General features: G+C 42.4%; 1 non-coding gene across 1 annotated transcript; it reads right to left on the bottom strand.

The window, feature by feature from the left end:
- Positions 1-960: 960 nt before the first annotated feature.
- On the bottom strand, positions 961-1,034 carry TRNAT-AGU (transfer RNA threonine (anticodon AGU)). The gene has a single exon. It is a non-coding gene; the product is annotated as a tRNA-Thr (tRNA).
- Between the last annotated feature and the right edge of the window lie 4,777 nt (positions 1,035-5,811).

The following is a 5,811-nucleotide window of genomic DNA, read 5'->3' as shown; positions in this document are numbered from 1 at the left end:
TGATATGAGCCTCTGGCATTTAGTCTGCTGACTTTTGCAGCCTCCTGGGGTGGTAAGATGGCGCCTGTTCTCCTGCTGTTGTCCCCGTGGTCAGCCCAGCCCTTCAGCCCAGGGCTAGAGTAGTGCCTGTTTTGTTCTGATTTCATCTTCCAATAGTTGGGTTCAGATTGAGTCCAGGGGGTCAAATTATAGTAGTGGATTCATCAAATCCTTGATTTTATCTTTGCATTATCGGAGCTCCAAGCAGCCACCTGCCATGCCCCCCCTAAATATTGACTATATAATATAAACAAGGCAAAATAAAAAAGGAGAATTGAATATTGCCTTTTTCACCCCTTAATTGCCAGGTCAGCTCTCACTGAGTCTCTGAAGACAAGTGTAAGGGTCCCGTCTCACTTAGCGATGCACCAGCGATCCCAACAATGATGTGACCTGGTCAGGATCGCTGGTGAGTCACTACATGATCGCTGGTGAGCTGTCAAACAGGCAGACTCACCAGCGATCAGGACCAGCGAGGACGCTGGTATCCAGGATACACAGCTGGTAACTAAACACCGCGTATGCTTAGTTACCCGCTATTTACCCTCGATACCATCTCCCAGCGCTGGGAGCTCGCTGATCGTTGGTCTCCCGCTGCCACACACAGTCATGCGTGCTGGCCAGCGGGAGACCAATGATCAAAAAATGGCCCAGGACATTCCTGCATGATCAGCGATAACTGGCATGGAGGCGGTCGCTGATGCGTGCCACACACAGCGAGATCGCTGGTGAGATCGCTGTTGCATCACAAAATCAGCGATCTCACTAGAGATCTTGCTGTGTGTGACGGGGCCTTAAATCAGGCATCAAGTCACCATGACTCAAGATCGAGTCGAAAGCCATTAAAATAAATAAAATAAACAAAAGCCAACTGTACAAAACAATTTTGTATTAAGACAATGTGAAAGTAAGAAAAGGACAAGGCACTGCTGAGATTCGAACTCAGGATCTCCTGTTTACTAGACAGGCGCTTTAACCAACTAAGCCACAGCGCCAGTAGCTGCCAGCATCATAAATAAGAGTATAAGAGGAGACTGAGTTCAACTCCTGGTAGTGCCCTGTCTTTGGTTTGGGGTGGCTATGGTGACCGTTTTTCACCTCTTCTCATTTTCCATTTTTTTGCCTTTCTTCCAAGAACCATAACTTTTGGATTCTTCTGTTGAAAGAGCCATATGAGGGCATATTTTTTATGGCAAATTGTACTTTTGAATGACACCATTTATTTTATCGTGCAGGGCGGGAGAGTAAGAATAAAAATTCCAAGGGAGGCAAAACAAAAAACAGTGCAAATATCCCCATATCTGCTATTATGGGGTAGATGAGCAGATGCAGTGTTCTGTTTGCCTCTTATTGCATTTCTTTCAAGTGTTTTGCGGTGGCCCCCAAAAAATTGCAATTCTGGCTTTTATTTTTTTTTTCTCATTGCGCCATTTACCTATCTTGTTAATTATATTTATGCTTGATAGATTGGACTTTTATGGAATCAGCATTACCAATTATGTGCAATTTCATAGGGGAAAAGGTGGGTCATTTGATCTTTCAAAAAAATTTTTTTCATATTTTTACAAACATCTTTTACTTTTTACTGTGTTTAGTCGTTGTCTTAGGGAACTCGGATTTGCAGTCATTGTATCGCTTGTATTATAATATTACTTTATTTATATTCCACCTACATATTCTGCAGAACTTTACAATTAAGAGGAGACAGACAGTAAAGACATCACAGAGTAACACATAATTCACCAGTTTCAGGAGGAGCGAGGGTCTTGCTCGAAGGTCTTGATCACAAGCTACAGTCTGTAAGGAAATTGAGCTACACAATAGGTAGAAAGTGCTGACATGTATGGAGCCACCATCCTTATAATAAATAGTGGTGACCCTCTAAGGCTGGATTTAGGCTCAAGTCTCTTTGGGTATTACCACTTCCGAGTGTATGGTTTTCTCTCTCCAGTTTTTCTACATTAGTTATATCACTATTTTCTCCAGTGACTTATTTAGCCCTTATCAAGTATGCTCCTAATGCATTATAATGATACTTCTATCTTTAAAAGCATCGTGTGGAGATTTGCTGCAGAAGACCAGAGAAGATGGAAGTCTGCAGAGATGGCTGTGGATGAGAAAACTCATCATGGGGTCTGGACAAGAAGAAGAAAAGGAGAACGACTCCAGAGACAACATCAACTATAAGGTACCTGGATGTAAATTTTATTTGTGATACTGACTAATTCTCATGTTTTTATTTGTTAGGAACATTAAAGGGGTTGTCCAGGCTTGTGCTGAGTCTGCAGTCATTCTATGTGACTGCAGACTTCTGAATTCTCACAGTGCTCACTGAACGCTGTTAGGATTCTCTCGTGCCAGTAAATTACATACATGCGGTCACATGCTGACTAGACATGTGTGGCCTCACTCAATGAAAATGAACAGAGCGAGGCCGGGCACGTCTAGTCGGAATGTGGCCAGAAGTATATAAATCACATGCTTGTGCTGATATATGACCATGTACTCTTGCCACCGGTACAGGAGAATCCTAAAATTGATCAGTGCATTCATTGTGAGAATTCAGAAGCTGCAATGTCAGGAATCAGCTCTGCAGGTTCCAGTAGTCATCATATGGACACTTCACTCATATGCGACTTTCATACATAGTTCTGTGACATCGAGGTTCTCATCCTGCTTCTCTGTTTTTCACTGACCATTTAGAGCATTAGGAAGAGCAGCTCATCGGTACATGACTAAGTGTGCAAATCACATGTATGCTTTGGGGGGAGCGCCGAGCTGAATTCTTGCCCCGGGTGCCAGAAAGCCTAGATACACCTCTGCCCAAACTTCTTTAACTCTTCATCCATTCCAAAAAATTTGCGAAAGCCAATCATCTTGGTAAAAACAAGTAAAACTGCTGGCTCACTGAGAAACCATATTTCTGCTGCCTATTTAGGTCTATAGAGGCAGGATGAGCAGAGGGAAGCCTAGACATACACATGTTCTGCTGACAGAAACTAGACTAGTATAAATAAATTGTGTGAAAATTTACCATTCATACTGACATGTACATTTACAATCCACATGTAATATACTGTATTGTAAGAGTTCCAATGGATTGTAATGAATAAGAAAATGCTCACACAAGAATTGAATTTACCATATATACTCGTGTATAAGCCGGCCTGTGTATAAGCCGACCCCCTTAATCTTGCCACAAAAAACTGGGAAAACTTATTGACACGCGTATAAGCCTAGGGTGGAAAATGCAGCAGCTACTGGTAAATTTCAAAAATAAAAATAGATACCAAGAAAAGTTAAATTAATTGAGACATTAGTAGGTTAAATATTTTTGAATATCCATATTGAATCAGTAGCCCCATATAATGTTCCATACAGTTCATGATGGACCCCATAAGATACTCCATACAAAATACACCCCATATAATGCTGCACAAAGGTTAATAATGCCCCATAAGATACTCCATAGAATAATATGTCCCATATAGTGCTCCATAAAGGTTATGGCCCCATAAGATGCTCCATAGATTATGACCCCATAAGATGCTCCTTAGATTATGACCCCATAAGATGCTCCTTAGATTATGCCCCATAAGATGCTCCATAGATTATGCCCCATAAAATGCTCCATAGATTATGCCCCAATAAGATGCTCACACATTATGCCCCCACAAAATGCACCATAGATTATGCCCCATATTATGCTCCGCCATAGAATATGCCCCCATATGCTTCTCCATAGATTATGCCCCCATATGCTGCCCCATAGAATATGCCTCCATGGGCTGCCCCATAGCCTATGCCCCATATGCTGATCCATAGACTATGCCCCTTATGCTGCTCCATAGAATATGCCCCCCATATGCTGCTCCATAGACTATGCCCCCATATGCTGCCCCATAGAATATGCTCCCATATGCTGCTCCATAGAATATGCCCCCATATGATGCCCCCATATGCTGCTCCATAGAATATGCCCCCATACGCTGCTCCATAGAATATACCCCCATATGCTGTCCCATAGAATATACCCCCATATGCTGCCCCATATGCTGCTCCAAAGAATATGCCCCCATATGCTGCTCCATAGACTAAGCCCCCATATGCTGCCCCATAAAATATGCCTCCATATCTTGCATTATAGAATATACTCCCATATGCTGCCCCATAAAATATGCCTCCATATGCTGCATTATAGAATATACCCCCATATGCTGCCCCATATGCTGCTCCATAGAATATGCCCCCATATGCTGCTCCATAGAAGATGCCCCCATATGCTGCTCCATAGAATATTCCCCATATGCTGCCCCCATATGCTGCTCCATAGAATATTCCCCATATGCTGCCCCCATATGCTGCTCCATAGAATATGCCCCCATATGGTGCCCCATAGAATATACCTCATATGCTGCCTCCATAGAATATGCCCCCATATGCTGCTCCATAGAATATGCCCCCATATGCTGCTCCATAGAATATGCCCCCATATGCTGCTCCATAGAATATGCCCCATTATGCTGCTCCATAGAATATGCCCCCATATGCTGCCCCCATATGCTGCTCCATAGAATATGCCCCCATATGCTGCTCCATAGAATATGCCCCCATATGCTGTGCCATAGACTGTGCCCCCATATGCTGCCCCATAGAATGTGCCCCCATATGCTGCCCCATAGAATGTGCCCCATATGCTGCCCCATAGAATGTGCCCCCATATGCTGCTCCATAAATATGCCCCCATATGCTGCTCCATATAATATGCCCCCATATGCTGCCCTCTTGAACATAAGAGGGCAAGGATGACTTTCTACATCAGCTGTTACTAAGGTTATGCCATCTTGCCACTGGAGACCAAGAAGACTATGTAAGGCTGCAGTTGTGTCTTGAATGTGAGAGGGCAAGGATGACACCAAGGGTTTCAAATAAAAATCGATAAAAAGACATGCTAACTCACCTAATCCAAAATAATGAAGAGGAACAGTATCTCATCCGGGTGAAAAACATATAGATGTTTATTTCGCCATGACATTTTTGTCATGGCAAAATAAACGTCTATATGTTTTTCACCCGGATGAGATGCTGTTCCTCTTCATTATTTTGGATTTTGTGATATCCAACTGGGTCTTTGGACTTTGAACGTGCCTCTCCTGGATCCAGAAGTTGCTGTCGGCCATTCTTTCTTCTATGCATGCTAACTCACCTAGTCCATCATTTCCGGACACAATGGGCCTGCCAGGAGGGTTGATCGGGTCTTTGTGTATATTAGGAATAAGATACAACGTGGGAAGTTTCGGCACTGTTGATATTATAGAGTCCATAATTTTTTTAGGAATAATATTCTCTTCATATGCTCTGGAGACAATGTCAAACAATTACTGTTGAAAGTTGGTTAAAGGATTATTATGAAGCTTCTTGTACGTAGTTTTGTCAGACAACAATCTATAGGCCTCTGCTTCATATGATTTATTGGGCCAAAGAACTATATTTCGGCCCTTATCGGCTTGTTTTATCACCACATCTGTCCAATTTTGGATTTCTCTAATAGCTCTTTGTTCCAATCTATCAGAAGACGTACAAGTTGCTCTATGTAATTACTCGACATCATTGGTTAGCATCTTAACAAAGATGTCCACTGCAGGATATGTTTTAAGGTTTTGAATTTTTTTTGACTTGTTGAATAATTGTAGTAATAATTTTAGTACGTCTCATGAGTCCCTGACTGTTTTACCACTTGGTCTTTTCCTCTCATTATGCACTAAATAGCAC

The sequence above is a fragment of the Dendrobates tinctorius genome, unplaced genomic scaffold (genome assembly GCF_039654945.1).
Source record: "Dendrobates tinctorius isolate UK_male_01 unplaced genomic scaffold, ASM3965494v1 ptg000151l, whole genome shotgun sequence".
Lineage (NCBI taxonomy): Eukaryota > Metazoa > Chordata > Amphibia > Anura > Dendrobatidae > Dendrobates > Dendrobates tinctorius.
Note: the sequence above shows the minus strand (reverse complement) of the source record. Positions and strands in the feature narration are given on the sequence as shown.